Here is a 17,513-nt window from a genome sequence, read left to right as displayed (position 1 = left end):
CCTCTTAATATACTTCCCTTTGGCTCCCCTTCTCTACCCCAACTTTCAACACTTTTTCCCCCAAACCCAAATCATGTGTACGCAAACAATTTAAGTAATAGAAAACCAGTGTCAGAGAACCAAGAATGCAAAATAAATGCTTTGCCATTATCCTCTGCCCTCCAGCACCCACCATTTCCCATTTATCTCTCCTCTCCATTCCTGCCTTAACTGTCATTTAAGGTTATATCCTTGATTCAAGGTAGATTTTCGTGAGAAGCAGAGAGCTTTTATTTGTACAAGAGTCAGTTTCAATATCCCCAAACCTCAACCTTCTTTATCAGTGGCAAATAACAATCACTGCTAGCCAAATGGCTTGCTTAGCCCTGGAGGAAAAGCAGGGACAATTTTCAAATAATTCACTGGTTTCTTGTTGCCTTCTTTTCTCCTGTCCCTAGTCCCACTAACACCCATCCCTAGAACAAAGATTCAATGGCCTGCTGGATTCTTTGGGATAGATTCTCATAATGATCCATTTCCATCTTTTCACTATTGCTCTCTATATAAATTGTAACTCTGTAAATTACCTGGAAGGGAATTCCTTGCCTTATTCAATGGGGGCGGAGGGGGGGCGCCCTGGGATGGATGGTTTCTAAATTCCCTTCTAGCTGTAAATCCTATGATCCTGGGTTTCTGATAGATCAAGGGAAGAAAAATGTCGTGTGTGTAATTTATGAATATACTGTTCAGGTCTGAAAACATCCATGATTTCCTTGGGAAAGCCCCAGTAATCAACAAACACGTGTAAAGTGCCTATTATGGGTCAGGCTACTTTGGTAGTTTTCTAAACTTTAGTATACTTCAGCATGGCCTCAGTCTCCAAAGCAGAATGGATCTTTGGAAAAAATAGAGATGGTAAAAGTGAGGCTGGTACTTCCTTATAAATATCTAGTTCTTTTTTGGTGACTGAGGAGAGACTAGCACAGCTAAGAAGGTCCTTTCAAAAACAAACCACAAACACTGTTAAAAACACTGCTTATCTCCAGTTCTGGTTTGCAGAAGGAAGACTTCTCATCCAGCTCCTGTAGATCATTGTACCTCCTGCTGAGTTCTCTGGCTTCTTGGGCTGCTTGTTTGGGAAGCTTCTTCACTATCTAGACATAGCATAAGTTGAGGGCACCCTGTTAACTGTTATCAGGATGAAGGCACACTCTAAGCAAGTTCTGAAAGACTGTTGATATCTTTTTTAGGGGAAAAAAGACATAGCTTGCAGAAATTTTGTGCTTTAATTTAAAAGGGACTTAAGTTCAGCTGGCAATTTCTGCAGTTGCTGGGCCCAGGTTGTGTCCTTCCATTGAGAGATTTCTGTGTCAGAATATTTTGACTTGCTCTGGGATTATCGAAACTCACCCGAGTGGAAGGAAAAGCTAATAGGAACAGAGCTGACAAGACTAGGAAGACAAATGTTGGAAGGCTCTGGAAAGGTGAAGCGCTGTGTCTTTTAGTTCAAATTTTGCAGCCCAGACAATGACGCAGAGTACAGTCATTTTGACTTGGCCTTTCTGCGTTCCAAGAGCTGATTGCATTTGGGAAATTGCAGGAGAGTGGGCAGTTTTAAAGCATGCTGGTTATTGTACAGATGGTTTTGAGGAGGTTTTTGGATGGGTATGATGGGGAGAAACAAGTTTCTAGCTGTATTCTGTGTGGTAGGTTTTTAGTATCTGCTTCCATCATCATTATCATCAACAAGTACTTGTTAAGCATTTACTACGTTCCAGGAACTGCTTAGTAATGGGAATATAAAGAAAGGCAAAAAAACATGGTCCCTGTCCTCATGGAGCCTTTTTAGCTACTAGAGCATTTTACTACCCAGCAAGCTCTACGACTTATTTAGGTGATGATCAATTGGATTTTCAGTCAAACAATCACTCAAATTAACCAATTTGATGGATTCCCACCCCACACTGAATTAGTGAGCAGTAACAGATGAACAAGCCAAGCATTGCATTCCCATCCACAAAATGATTAATAGAACCGGAGGAGGGCTTGTAGCACATGGGGTAGAGCTTTCGTAAATGGAGAGGCATGGAATGACTTGGAATGAGAAAGCCTGGATATGTTCAGATCTTTTTTTAAGGAAGGAGGGCACACAATAAAGATCACTTAAAATGACCAGGTCAATAGGTTTCTTGGCATTGCAGCAGTGACCCCAGCATTTCTCACTGTAGGCTTTGTAACTAATGAATCAGGTGGAGAATGTTATGAATTTTGTTCCCACGTTTATCCTGGGTGTGCCACAAGGTCCCTTCCAGCTCTAAAGATTTTATTCTCTGTCATCTCACAAGCTATCAAGAAAGACAGTTTTGAGAGCTTTGCCAACTATAAGATTTCCAACCAAAAGGGAGTGGTTAATCCTGTTACTCCTACCATCAGACTTAATACTGCCTTCTATACTCATCATTAAATTCCTTTCCTTGTATTAGAATGTATACTCATGAAGGGCTCATGTCCTCATTATACTTTGTACAGTGCCCAGCTCCCTATTGGTGCTCAGATTCACCAATAGAAATTTCATGTGTGCTGAAGAAGGTTTCTGGTCCCTGTATAAATTATAAATCACACTATCCCTTTTGGTCCCTTATCATAGTGATCCATAGAATGCTCTAATTTTCTTTTGAGAGTGGAATCAGAAGGGAGATTTGTGAAGCTGCCTCTTCCAAGTCATTAGATAGATTTAATCTGATCACTGAAAAAAACCTGTGCCGTGTAAGCTCTGCTTTCCCACAGAGTGGTCCCAGAAATGAGTCAAGACGCCCCTGCAGTGTTCATCCACCAGGGTAAATGAGCTTCTTCTTTTGGCATGGCTGTATCAGTGTGTTGTTTTCTGAGGAATTAGAAGGAGTTTGGGGACAGCCAAGTCAGCTAGTCAATCTCATGAGGTTTTTGGTTTCCGTGACATTTAGTCTGTTGAGAATGGGGTGCTATTGCATAAACTGAACAACAAAAACAGAAAAGCTTCAATAAAAACTGCCGTTGGGCATCTGAGTTTGGAGCTGTGATAGCTGTTTGTATCGAGAAAACTTTTCTGTCCCACCTAATTCTAATAACTAGGCATAATTAAAGTTAAATTTCGGGTGGCCGCTGATGAACCACTCTAAATTTTACTTATTAACAGAATATTACTCCTACCACTTGGGTGAATCACAAAAAGTTTTTTCTTACACACTGAATTTTTTTTTCCTGATGCATCTGCTGTTCAGTTCTGACAACCCAAGAGCTGGAAAGGAGACCAGTACCAGAACGCTCATGGTTACTCTTCCTCCTTTGCAGGGCTCTCTGAGAGTAGCACACATAACATTTTTTTGTATCAGGTGCACTTGACATGAAAACACAGCAGCATTTTTCCACCATCTCATCAGTGTCTCTTCAGTGTCTAGCCAGAGATTACAGATCACTAAAACACTATAACGTGCTATACATAGTCACAGCCAGGGCAGACATCAATGAAAGAGGAATCTAGAGTCTGAACAAATAAGGAGTGGGACACGACTGGAAAATTAAGAGTTGTCTGCTGCCAGCACCAAGCTACAGAGTGGATTGGCTGTACTTTTATAGTCCTTTTAAAAACATCTCTCCCTCCCCTGCCTTGTGGTGACCTCAACACAACTGCAATCCTGAGGATTTGAATGAACTGACATATAGGTCCAGCCTCCAGCCACAGTGCACTTAGGGATAATCGGTCTTTCCAATTGTGTGTCAAAATTAATCTTGCTAATTTCAGAGCCCACACTTGGTATATCCATTTAAGGAATGAATACAGTTCTGTCCTGCAAAGGCATAGTCTCCAAGAAAAGGCAGAGCTACAAATACATTGTCTAGACTCCCAGAAGGGTGGGATTGGATTCAACATAGCTTGAAACATGGGAGAGAAACATATTTGCACAGGGCACAGCTGGACATGAAGTCATTAAATCCTAGGTTCAGATCCTGCCCACTTACTAGCTATGTGATCCTGGGCAAGTCACCCTCTATGCCTCAGTTTCCTTATCTGTCGAAGGAAAGGGTTGGATTCAATGACCTCTCAGGTTCTTTTTAGCCATAAACCTATGATCCCATGGACAAAGTAAAACTAACATCTGAAATGCCTCATAGTTTTTTGCACAATGGCTAACTCTTCTAGGAAACTTGCTTTTATTTTAGTGAATAAGAACCTTTATTTCTCCTTTCTCCCCTCATGACCAAAAAGGTTAGAGTTTGATGAGGTTTTTTGGAATCTGGCCAAGGAATAGCTTTGGATTGGTGTTTTGTTTTTTTTTTTGGGGGGGGTTAGGCAGTTGGGGTTAAGTGACTTGCCCAGGGTCACACACACAGCTAGTAAGTGTTAAGTGTTTGGTCTGAGGCCGGATTTGAGCTCAGGTCTTCCTGACTTCAGGGCCGGTGCTCTATCCACTGCACCACCTAGCTGCCCTTGGTGTGTTTTTCAAGACTCGAAATATTAATCTCAATTCCTAACCATTTGGGGGTTGTTGAATTATTTTACAATGAGATTGATTCTGCTAACACTTTTTCTATGAATTTTTTTAGGTGAGCTGTTGCTAAGTTCAGGAGGAATCAGTTTTAGAGGGCAAACAGGCTGTGGGTTAAATATTCTTTTTGCAGATGTCCTGTGAGTTTCATTGGGAACTCATGAAATATTGTTGCTATTGCTTCCATATACCTTGTACTTCAGCCTGAAGTTTTCAGCTGGGTAGATTTGGAGAAACAGGCTATGTAGGAAAAGGGTAAAGGGGAGGATTTGGGATGGGGAACACCACCACAAAGCTGTTCATGGCCTGGTCGTATGGCCATAAGAGTGTTATGGTGGAAAGAAATGGTATAAATATGTGCCTTGCTGGGGCTCTGTCACCCAGTTGGGACCCTGCCTATCAGCCTTCTGGTCTGATGTTGGCAGGGGGCCCTCCCCAGGCCTCAAGCATGGCTTTAAAGGTTAGGTTTGATGGAGCAGCATAAATGTTTGGGTGCTTTTCTCAGCCCACACAGAGTCCCTTTAATGGCTGAAGAAATTGAAAGACAGAAAGCAAGGAAAAGGAAGAGAAATAACAGAGGCTTTGGCCTCACCTCGGTTTCTCCTGGATGAATCCTGAGCCATATTTTGCCCTTGCAACTAAGGCTGACTTGAGATGGAGCTGATGTCTCCCTTTCTTTAGACTAGCTAACTGAGAAATATACAGGCTTTCCTTCTGGATGTAGGGCTGTGTCTAGCACCCGAACAATCCTCTGAGAGTTTGAATTACATTTTTTCAAAATGCCGTTGGTCTCTTGAATTTGTGAATGCCTAAACATGAGTTATATGGGCTGCTGGACATACTGTTTTCCAGGTGGCAATTAAAGGAATACTCAGCTGTTCAATTCAGTGTTCCTGGGGGAGTTAGCATACCCCTACAGGCTGCTCCCACAACTTTTTCTTCCATTTAAGGGGGAGAGAGAGAAGGGGGGGAGAGAGAGAAGGGGGGAGAGAGAGAGAGATTGATTGATTGATTGATTCAGACTTAGGGAATGGAAGCCGGCTACTTCCTGGATGATTGGGAAATATATGTCAGGCAGTCTGACAGCCAGGGCAACTAGACTACGGCAACTCTGGGAGACTGTCTATGTCGGAACCTGCCCTTTCTGACCCTGTCCAGTAGGGAAGGAAGTATCAGGAACCAAAGTGTTCAAAATTACTTAGGGATAAGGCTTCCTGGAAATCTGACCTGTCTGTTCTGTGAGTTCTGCCCAGTTCTGCTTTTGGCCCTGGTTCTCTGGCTGCTGAAGAGCTCTTTGCTGAAGGAAAACATCCAGAACAAACATTCTGCGTCTCAACTCAGGTTCTCATCATCTTTAGAATGGTTGATGGAGTTCCAGGTGCTGATATTAGAACCAGCTCTGTCCCTAATGAGGTTAGTGGGATCTTGGTCAAGTTACTAAAGAGCTCTGACTCTTGATTGTTTCTCAGCTGATTTGAAGTGGGTAAGGTTATAGGCCATTCATTTAACAAATATTGAATATCCACCATGTGCAAAGCATCATACTAGGCACAGAAAAGTATATAATAACTGATATTTGTCACCTTGTGAGAGGTGAGGAGATAAGTTCAATGGAGTGTTTTGTTAAAATGCAAAACAATAACCTACAAATTTCAGGCACTTGGGGACTAGAAGAAATCTGCCTGTGGCCTCGAGGCTGCAGGTTCCCCAACCCTGAAGGTAGGCAATAGGTCAAAAGAAAATTTAGTTTTGCTTATTCCCTCTTTCCTGGGTTCTTGCAGGAGAAGTGGGTATAGTGAGGGAAAGTCGTTGTCAGAGGCTATGCTCTGAGCATGTCCATATAATCGCTTATGACCTGCATTTAGTGAGAAAAAGAGCATAAAGGATTAAACAGAGGTGAAAAGAATGAGAAGGTCACACCTTCCCCAGTTGCAACTGGTGGGCCATGGGGTCAGAGAATGAATGACAGCTATCACCCTTGGGATTTCATGAAGATGGGGCTTGATTCTTCTCACCATGAGCCCTCCCAAATCCTACCCTAAATGTGTATCCCAACGATTCTAACAGGTGGAGAAGCCTGGATGAGGAACCAGCTGTCCCCATGATTCTTCTTCCCGTTCTCTCTTCTGCTTCCCCCAGCAACTGGCTAGCTTTGGTTGCTGTTTTGCCTGGTTGCTAAATCAACATGTTTTATTTCTGTCCCACCAACACACCAAAACAGAATCTGGGGGACAGAGGTGAGTGTGTGGAATGGACCAGGCAACCTCATCCGCAGGGTGCCTTCTCACTTGATTGAAGCAGCTGCTCCAAATGTGTACCTTTGGTTCCCTTCCCTTCTCTTCTCTAAGGGACTGCCTGGTAAATAATGTTGTGGAGGTGCCCATGAAAGGACCAGATTCCACAGGTCTGGAAGAAGCTTTGGAGTTCTCTGAGAAGCTGAGAACGTAGTTGACAACCAGCTCCAAACTTCCTGCTTGCAGGTCTAGAGCATCCGTGATGGGTCTGGGCTCTGCAGTTATGCCCTCCACACTTGGTCTGCATCTCACTGCCTATTCCACAAGGCTTCCTGAAATAGTGGCTGGGCAGCAGCTGCCATGGCCCTTCCTATCCCTCTTCCTCCTCCACTCCCTACTCCTTCCCCTTTCCCTCTTAAGAGTCAACTGCATTTCCAAAGGGTTTCCAGTTTGAGCCTAGAAGAGATGGAGAATGAGCACAGCTGCAGAGGGGGAGGGCTTAGGCTTCCCCATATCACAGAATTGTAAAATTAGAAATACAAGAGGTATCAAATCTAGGAGTATTTTAGGCCCTCCTTGGAGTGCTCAGACTTTCCCAGTGGTAAGGCCCAGAGAGAATCCTTAGAGCACACCAAACCCACTCTTCTTACCCATCCCAATCCTGCTCTCCATTCAGCTAGGTGGTACAGAGGCTGGAACTCTAGACCTCCCATCAGAAAGGTCTGAGTTTGAATTCTCTTTGGACACTTATAGATTTGTTACCCTGTGCCAGTCACTTAATCTCTGTTTGCCTCAGTCTTCTCATCTATAAAATGGAGATAATAACAGCACAACAAGGTTGTTGTAAAGATCAGATGAGTTAATAATTGTAATGTGCGTAGCACAGTACCTGGCACATAGTAAGGGTTATTATTGTTTTCCAGAGATAGTTTCATGATGTTAAAGAGAGCATTTGGCCATGAGACAGGAGATCTGAATTCTAGCCCTTGCCCAGCCACTAGCCAGGTATGACCCTGGGGAAAATCATTTAACTTCTCTAGGTCTCAGTTTCCTTATCTGTAAAATAAAGACTAGATTATTTACAGGGTCCTTCCAAGATCTCAGTGATGCATTCAACAAATATTTGCTGAATATTTGTGTTGTGTTGTATTTATGTTGTATGTTCAGACTGTTAGTAGCCTAAGCTACCTCCTCAAGAATGCTCCCAGCCTTTTAATAATCAGAGCTGACATTTTTATATCATTTGACCCTCCTAATAACCCTGTGAAGTATATACTATAAGGGGTTGGCCCCATTTTGTGAATAATAATAATAATAATTCCTATTTACATAGCACTTTGTGAGGCTTACAAAGCACTTTTTATATACATTTCACATTTAAGCTTCACAACAACACAGTGAGGTAGGTACTATTATTACCTCCATTTTACAGATGAGGAAGCTGAGGCTCAGAGTCTTGCCTATAGTCACCAAGCTAGTAAGAGCCCATAGCAATTTATAATCAAGTCTTTCTGAGTCCAAGTACAACCTTCTATCTATCCATTATACCAAATTGGTGGTACCAGAGATCACCATCCCCTATTCCCATTCTTGCCCCTTTTTCCTCCATCACAGGTGCTGCCTGTTTACCAGCCTGATTTGCAATGCCCCAGCTCCCTCTTCTCTAACCTCCTGTGCCCATTCCTAGGTGCAACTGACAAAGTGGGAAACTGAGGCTCCAAAAGGTAAGATATTTGCCCAGTGTGACACATGGTATTAATAACTAGGCTAAGGATTATATCCAGTTATTCTAATTTTTCCCTTCCAGTAAATATTGCTGGTTATGATGAAATGCAGGAAATCAGAATTCTGTTATATCTTTTATGCTTTATTTCACTGCTCCCTTTCTTTCCCCTCCCACTCCTCTTCCCTTCCCAAAAAAGAGCTGAGTGAGCATTTCTTTTTACCTGCCTAGTCTAGGGGGAGGGGACTAGGTCAGGCGTCAGACAGGTCTTGCACACAATAGGAAAACCATATCCAGACTACTCTCTCCAGCCTTGGACCTAGCAGGAACTAAATAGCCTTGTGTGCCCAGCTCGAAGGTCTGGACTGCATATGTCTCCCTGGACAAATGCCAATCACATGAGCTGCTGCTGGTAATTGAGTGAGCCGGGATAATCTCTCAGCTCAAGTGTCTCTGCTGGCAAAGGGACTTGGCTCAGAGTTAGGAGTGTGAGATAAGGGGGGAGGTGGGGATTGCCAGCCTTTCATTCTGGGACCTGAGAGGTTTGGGAGAGGCAGTGGGAGGAGGGTTGGGGGGGGCAATTCAGGCCAAGCCAGAGATCCTGCCAGGAGGACTTTGTCCCAGGCAAAGAGCACAACATAAATTTGACTTCATCAGTCAGCAGGGGCTGGCAGTGAAGGGGATGATCAGAATGGGTAGGGGCTGGGCCAGAGGCTGGGGTGGGGTGGGGGCTCAGAGATGAGAAGGCACTTAGCTTGGCAACCTTTTTTTCTCCAAACTCTACTACCCCACAGCTTCCCACTAGTTGGGCATGACTGAATGGGGTGATTCCTGTTCTGGCAAGACTGGACTGGCCTGATGGTCTTCCTACTCCCAGCTTCACACTCCCAATTTCCCAATCTTCACTCCTGCCCCCCCCCCACCCCCACTGCATAGCAAACATGCAGGGAGCTTTCCTCCCATTCCCCCTTGCCACAACAGGCTGGGTGGTAATAGTCAGGTCCCCATTCCATGTGAAGTCAGGGAGCCCCTTCCAATCCTCAGCCTTGGCTTCCCACCTCCCATCTCCGCACACCCTTGGGAGTGGCAGGGCATCCCCGGCCAAGAGGGGGAGGCAGAGCAGCTTCCAGGCCCCTCTATGAATCAAACTTCTAGAAGCATATGGTGCCCTGTGGGCCATGTGGCTGCTTCTCCTTAAGAACTATCATGGGGCTTGGCCCAGGATTTGTCCACAGCACCCTCTGCTGGCCTTGTGGCAGCCTGGGCCTGGGGAGAGCCTCTGATTGGGAGGGACAGCTCCCTGCCTTGGCCAACTCCCTCAGCCTCTGTCCAGGCTGCAGAGCCTCAGGCCTTGGTTAAAGGATTCATTTACTCAGCCAGCCAGTCACAAAATCATAGATTCCTTCTTGTAGCCCAAGGGGAATCTTGGTGCCAAAACTTCTGTTTTAGGGAATATAACCTGAAGGCATTATCAAAAATTTAAAAGAGCTGGTTGTTAAAAAGATTTTCATAGCAGCACTTAGCAAATAATGCTTACAATTATATAGCACTTTTCTATGTTATTTGATCCTCACAACAACCCTGGGAAATAGGTGCTATCATCCCTATTTACAGATGGTAAAACTGAGGCTGAGAAGTTAAGTGACCTTCCCTGGGAAGGATTAGAACTCATGTCTTCCTGACTTCAAGTCCTTGATAGATATACACATACACACGTGTGTGTGTGTGTGTGTGTGTGTGTAGTTTTCCCCAATTACATGTTAAAACAATTTAAAAAAACATTTAGGGGCAGCTAGGTGGTACAGTGGATAGAGCACTAGCCCTGAAGTCAGGAGGACCTGAGTTCAAATCTGGCCTCAGACCAAACACTTGGCACTTACTAGCTGTGTGACTCTGGGCAAATCGCTTAACCCCAATTGCCTGAAAAAACAATGAAAAAAAATTGGGGGCAGCTAAGTGGCTCAGTGGATAGAGCACCAGCCCTGAAGTCAGGAGGACCTGAGTTCAAATCCGGCCTCAGACCAAACACTTGACACTTACTAGCTGTGTGACTCTGGGCAAGTCACTTACCCCCAATCGCCTCACTAAAAAAAAAAAATTAAAAAAATTTTTGAGTTCCAAATTCTATCCTTCCCTCCTCTCTCAAGCTCTTGATTCTAATGATAGTAATAACTGTCATTTATATAGGGCATTAAGACTTTTAAAGTGCTTTATAAATATCTAATTTTAACCTCATAACCCTAGGAGGTAGGGAAACTGAGACTGAGAGAGGTAAAATAACTTGCCCAAGGTCACACAGCTAAGTGTCTAAGGCAGGTTTGGAAATTGGGTCTATCCTGATACCAATGCCAGGACTCTAGCCACTTCACTACCCAGTTACCTGTAGTATTTACCTTACAGAGTAAGGACTTAATAAATGCTTTTTCATTTATTCATTCTCCCTATTTTCTGTATGAAGTAACTGAGGACCACTTGCCTGAGGTCATTTAGCCTTTATAGTGACCTCATTTAGGGTGCCCTTTCACACAGCAACATCTCCTTCCCTCCTTCCCTTCTTCCCTCCTTCCCTCAGAAGATGTGCTTAGAATCTCAGAACTTCAGCTCATGGAATCATAGGTTTAGAACTGGAAAGGATCTTCAAGGTCACCTAGTCTAACCTCTTTCTTTTACAGATGAGGAAACTGAAGGAGATTAAGTGACCTGGCCCCAAATCACCCAAGTAGTTAGCATCAGAATTTGAAGCTACTTCTTCTTTTTTTGGCTAGGCAATGGGGTTAAGTGAGTTGCCCAGATTCACACAGCTAGTAAGTGTTATGTGTCTGAGGCTGGATTTGAACTCAGGTCCTCCTGAATCTGGGGCTGGTACTCTATCCACTAGGTCATCTAGCTACCCCTTGAAGCTACTTGTAAAATAAAACTCTCCATATGTCCTTCCTGCTCAGAGATGTATTTCTCTGGGCTTTGGGGAGAATCTAGAGCCTCGAGCTCTTTATTCTTGCCTTCTTACCTTAGAGAAAAGGGAGTGGAGGGAATGCTCAAGTTTCACGAGCCTTTGCTGCCTGGCTGTGTGGCTGGGGGTGGGGCTAGCTTCTACTGTTTCCATAGTTACATTTTCAGTGTGAACATTGACACCTTGGAAATCAGCAAGCACTACAAATCAGGGCTTGACTTATTGTTTTGTTCACTGTCTAGACCAGGGGTGGGGAACCTGCAGCCTTGAGACTACTTGTGACCACACCAGACCCTGGTCTAGACTTTAAAAAGTGATGGAGAAAATGTTAATAATGCAAATTAAACTTAAGAGTGTGTTGTGATTACATCCCCTACCCCCACCCAGAGAACTAGTTGTTGAACATTTACCAGCACACCACTGTGTGGAGACAACTTTGGCCTCCTTCAGAGCAGAGCTGGGCTCTGTAGATGGCAGGGGAGAAACGAGTTGGCCCTTTGCTTAATGTTAGGGAGAAGCTAGACTGCAGCAGTCCCGCAGAGTCTGGACTAAGCGGATGGTGGTAATGGCAATGGAGAAGCAGAGGCAAGAGCAAATTCAAGCCAAGAGACAATGTAGACTAGGACAGGATTGGCAGCACTTGGTGATAGAAGGGATGGGAGTGGGAGAGGGTAAGGGTGGGGAGAAGGAAGCAAATGAAAAATGACTGCAAGGTAAAAGGTACCAAAATAAACATACCCTTTGTCCCATTTGTTCCATTTAAGGAAACATATCCTGAAAGCATTATCAAAAATATTTTAAATATTTTAAAAGAGTCAATTGTAAAAAGATTTTTCACAGTAGCACTCTCTGTAATTGCAAAAAAACCAAACCAAACCAAAACAAAACCAAAAAACCTGGAAAGAAGCTAAATGTTCAATTGTATGGGAATGGTTAAATGAATGATGTTACACTAATGTAATGGAATACATTACTAATGTATCAAGACAAGCATAACATTATTAAGACGGATGGGTATCAGGTCTGTAAAGAAATCAGGAAACATCTATGCAAAATAATGCAAAACAAAAAACCCCAAAACCAAAACAAATGCAAAACAACCAGAGGAACAGAGAACAAACTAAATTTAGCTTTAAGGATAGTGACAGGGACTGGGAAAGCCTCAAGCAGCAGACTTAAAAAACTGAGTTAGTTTTTTTTTTCAATCCTTAAGTAATAGTGTAAGTACAGTGCCCCTCTTCTCTCGGGATTCAGGAGTAAAACAAATGAAACAAAAACTTGTACTGATACTGAGTATATGACAAGGTCATGTAGCCAACAGGAGTTCTATACCAAGCAGAAGCTTAATTTCCAGCTTACTATATGTACCCAACAAGTAGTTAAGGATGTACCTGCATCGTAGACCCAGAGGTTTTGAGTATCAGTCATGGATTCAGGATGATGTGGTTTCAAACCCCACTTCTGTTACCTACTAGCTCTGTTACTTTGGGAAAGTAATTTGTTCTCTCTCAGCCTCAGTTTTTTCAAGCTATAAGATGAGGATGATGCTACCTCAAGTGCCTGCATCACCGAAAGGTTGTTTTATGAGGCTTAAGCTTGATGGTGCATGTGAAGTGCTTTGTAAACTGTCAAGTTCTAGGTGTCATTTATTTTTATTGACCTCAGGGGTTGTCCTATGTGATTTACCTTAAATTGGAACCAACCAGTGGTGGGCAGGAGCTGAAATATTTTGTATGGTACTCAAGCCCATTGGAGAGTCAAGAAATGATGAAATTGATAACCCAGCCAGACTCTCCAAGGCATCCTAGACCTATGGTTATGGCTGACTGTTATCTGGTCAAAGACTCAATGCTCTGCAAAGGACCTTGAAAAATCACAGAATCATCAATTCAGAGATAGAAACCACCTTAGAGCTTATCCAAACCAACCTCCTCATTTTACAAATGAGGAAATTGAAGGCTAGAGACATCAAATGATTTGCCCAGGGTCACATTGCTAGTAAATGTCTGAGGGAAAATTCAAAACCAGGTCTTCCTGACTCCAAATCCAGTACTCAGGTCATCTAGTTTATCCTTCTACTCCCTAGAGAAGAAGCTGAAGGAATTCCCTTGAAAGAAAATAGTCATTCCCAATCCCAGCATGTATCAAGGAGTCAGGAATGGACAGCTCTTTGCCAGTTTGGGCAGTAAGTGGCACATGGGGGCACAACTTCCCCAGCTGTCAGCTTAAGCCAGGAGCATTTTCAGTTTGATCTAAACATTGGGATGCAGCCAGAGACTCCCCAGCTGCTGGGGGATTGGCAGTAGCTATAAATGGCTGGCTCACTTAAGGATCCCTGGTCCCTGGAGATCCCGAGAGAGAGAGAGAGAGAGAGAGAGAGAGAGAGAGAGAGAGAGAGAGAGAGAGAGAGAGAGAGAGAGACTTACAGTGAATACCTCAGCTCCTGCTATAGATAACGCACCCTAATTCACATGAGTTAGATTAAGAGAGGAAACCTGGCAGCATGGATTACAGCACTGGGCTTGGAATCAGGAGGACCCGGGTTCAAGACTCATTTCTGTGATGATGGTCAAGATATTTAACCTCTGAACCTCAGAATTCTCTAAGACTATAAGTAATAGATGGATTGTAGAGAAGCTGAGACAGAGAGATCCTGAAAGAGCAGCTCTGTAAGGATGAGACCCTGGGACAAAGAGATGATAAACTATTCATTATGAAGTGATTGTGTTGTGGATCTGCAGAGACATGTGCTCAGGACATTTACAAATTATTTGCTAAATAAAATCTTCCCCCCATAATCTAAGGACCCTTGTCATCCCCAGTAACTCTCTCTACTTTTAGAACTGAAGTATTCTTTCCCTTTATCCTCTATCACCTACTCAACTGTCATGGTGAAGTGTCATAAAGAGATCTTCAAAGCCAATAGTGACATTAGCTGTGTTATCTTCGGTCAAGTTACCTGCCCTCTCTTGGTCTGTCTGTTATCACTGGCAAAATGAAGGGTTTGAACAAGAAGATCTCTGAGAATCCCTACCAGCTCTGACATTCTTTTTTTGGTCATTTTTTTAAAAAAAAATTCTAAACTTAATAAACACCAAATAAAACAAGCATTTCCATATACGTTGTAGAAGAAAAGATTATACATGAAACTGAATGTCCATAATGTGGAGCTTGTTTTTCTTTTTATGTATGTAGTAAATTCAACATATAATGTTCAAAGCTGTCTTGCTTGTCTGTAATTCCTCCTCTTGTTCTCTTCTTGTTTTGGAGATAGAGGGAAACAGATGCTATACTTCTCCCTCCTCTCCCTTTTATCTCCCCTGTCCACATAGTTGAGGAGGGGAAAGGAAAAACAAAACCTTGTAATAAAAACATGCATATTCAAGTAAAACAAATCCCCATCAGTCAAGTCTCATTCTGCATCTTGAGTCCATCACCTCTTCTCAGGAGGTAGGTAGCATGCTTCAGTATTGGTATTCTGTAATAGTGCTTAATCATTTCATTAACCATAGTCCTCAAGTCTTTCAAAGTTGTTTTTCTTTACACCATTGTTATTATAAAAATCATTCTCCTAGATTTGCTCACTTCATTTTGCATCACTTCATACAAATCTTTCTAGGTTTCTTTGAAACTTTGCCTTTTGTCATCCCTTATGGAGCAATAATATTCCATTATATTCATATGCCATAATTTGTTCAGCTATTCCTCAGCTGATGAATCCTCCCTTAGTTTCTAGATTTTTGTTATAATGAAAAGTATTTCTGACATCCTATGAGCCTACATTCTGAAATATTTCTATGGGAGTAAGACTAATAGTATGAAACAAAATCCTCTGTAAGTTTACTTTCGAGGGAGACAGTTCTCCAAGAGTGAGCAAGTAGTTATGGGCACATCATCTAGGGGAAGTCACTTATCTCCAAAACAAGTGGAAAGTTTCTTTAGTGCAAATAATGCATGTTCTGTTTCTTTTGGCTCTCCATAGTGCCTGGTGCCTAGGGGTGCATAATAATCAGTCAACCAATAAACATTTATTAAGTGGCTACTATATGCTGGGCACTGTGCTAAGCACCAGAGATATTAATAGAGGCAAAAGACAATTCCTGTCCTACAGAAGCTTACAATCTGTTCAGAGAGACAATATGCAATATAATCAGTTGCCAAATCTTATCATTTCCATCTCCACATCTTTCACAGCCATCATCTTCTCTCTACTCATATAACTCCTGGATGAGGAAATGCCCTATACTAATGCATTCTGTGCAACCTATAGTCTTAGAGAGTTGCCTAGGGCAATGAGAGTTTAAATGATTTGCTGAGGCACATACTGTTAATGCTGTCAGAGGTGGGATTTGAACGCAGGGCTCCACACTCCCAAGCTAGTTTGCTATCTATTTTCCAAACTGCCTCTCCACATTTATATAGAACTATTATTACTATCTCCATTTCATAAATGAGGAAACAGGCTCATAATGGCTAGGTGATTTGCTCAGGGCACACAACTAGTAAGTGTGTGAAATTTGAACCCAGGTTTTTTAGATTCTGAATTCAGTGCCCTGCTATATAAAATCATAGATTTAGAGTTCTGAGGTTACATTGGATACCTTCTAACCCAATTCTCTCCTTTTACAGATAATGAAATAAAGGTGCAGAGCAAGTTAGGTGACATGCCCAAGGTCACATAGGTAACAAATGTCAAAGCTCAGATTTGCACCCAGGTCTTCTGACCCCAGACCTATTGTTTTCCCCACTGCACCATATGGTTTCCCATATAGCATATCAGAGGAATGTTGGCATTAAAAAATTTCCCCCATTGCTGTTTTAGAGCAACAAAACCTAGAAAGTGTTGATTTTAGAGAAATTGAAACCATAGGTGATTCAAAGGGCATGTGGGTGTAAGTAGTCTATTGTATATTATCAAGAATGAATTGAGCTTTAGATGTGGCATAATTGATTGGCACTAATCAGCAAAGACACATATGACCAGAAAAGGGGGTGGGCTAGGCATGTAGGATGAAGTATGACCCATAGGTAGTCAGAGGGCAGTACTGGTATCCCTAATATATTGGAAGTGCCAACTAGCCAATAAGTCCATCAACAAGCATTTATGAAGCACCTACTGTGCGCTAAGAATTGTGCTGGGAAATACAAACATAAAAATGATACAGTCCCTGCCCTCAAAAAGCTTACATTCTATCATGCTATAGTGAAGGAGTCAGCAAACTATGACCCAAGGTCCAAATGTAACTTGCTGTCTGCTTCTGAATGGTCCTGAAGCTAAAAATGGTTTTTATGTCAAAAAGCACAATTTGGAGTACAATTTGGAACTATGCCCAAAGAGTAATAAAACTGTGCATACCTTTTGATCAGCAATAGCACTATTAGCTCTGCACCGCAAAGAGATCAAAGAAAACAAGGAGAAGAACCTATATGTATAAAAATATTCATAGCAGTCTTTTTTGTGGTGGCAAAGAATTAGAAATTGAGGGAATGCCCATCAATTGGGCAATGGCTGAACAAGTTGTGATGCAATACTATTGTGCTATAAGAAAGAATGCTTTCAGAAAAACCTGGAGAGACTTACATGAACTGATGCAGAATGAAGTGAACAGAATCAGGAGACATTGTATACGATAATAGCAATATTGTGTGATGATCAGTTGTGAATGAGTTATTCTCAGCAATACAATGATCTTAAAACAACTTCGAGGGACTCATCATGAAAAATGCTATCCACCTCCAGAGAAAGAACTGATGGAGTCTGAATACAGATTGAAGCATACTTTTTTTTTTACTTTTGTTTTTTGGTTTTTAATATTTTTGGTCTGTGTTTTCTTCACAACATGAGTAATATGGGAATATGTTTTGCATGACTACATATACAACCTATATCAAATGGCTTGCCTCTTATGGAGAGGAGAAGGGAGAGAGAGAATTTGGAACTCAATTTTTTTTTAAATGTTAAATTTTTTGTAACTGGAACAAAAATAAAAACTTTTAAAAGAAAGAATTAGAAGTGAAAAGGAATTGAATTCCAGGAATAGGGGACAACCAGTGCAAAGGCATTGAAATGGGAAATCAATGTCATGAGGAACAGCAAGAAG

This window comes from Phascolarctos cinereus, unplaced genomic scaffold, assembly GCF_003287225.1.
Source record: "Phascolarctos cinereus isolate Bilbo 61053 unplaced genomic scaffold, phaCin_HiC Scaffold_5;HRSCAF=322, whole genome shotgun sequence".
In the NCBI taxonomy this organism is placed as follows: domain Eukaryota; kingdom Metazoa; phylum Chordata; class Mammalia; order Diprotodontia; family Phascolarctidae; genus Phascolarctos; species Phascolarctos cinereus.
The sequence above is the reverse complement of the archived record's forward strand: the minus strand, read 5'-3'. Positions refer to the sequence as shown.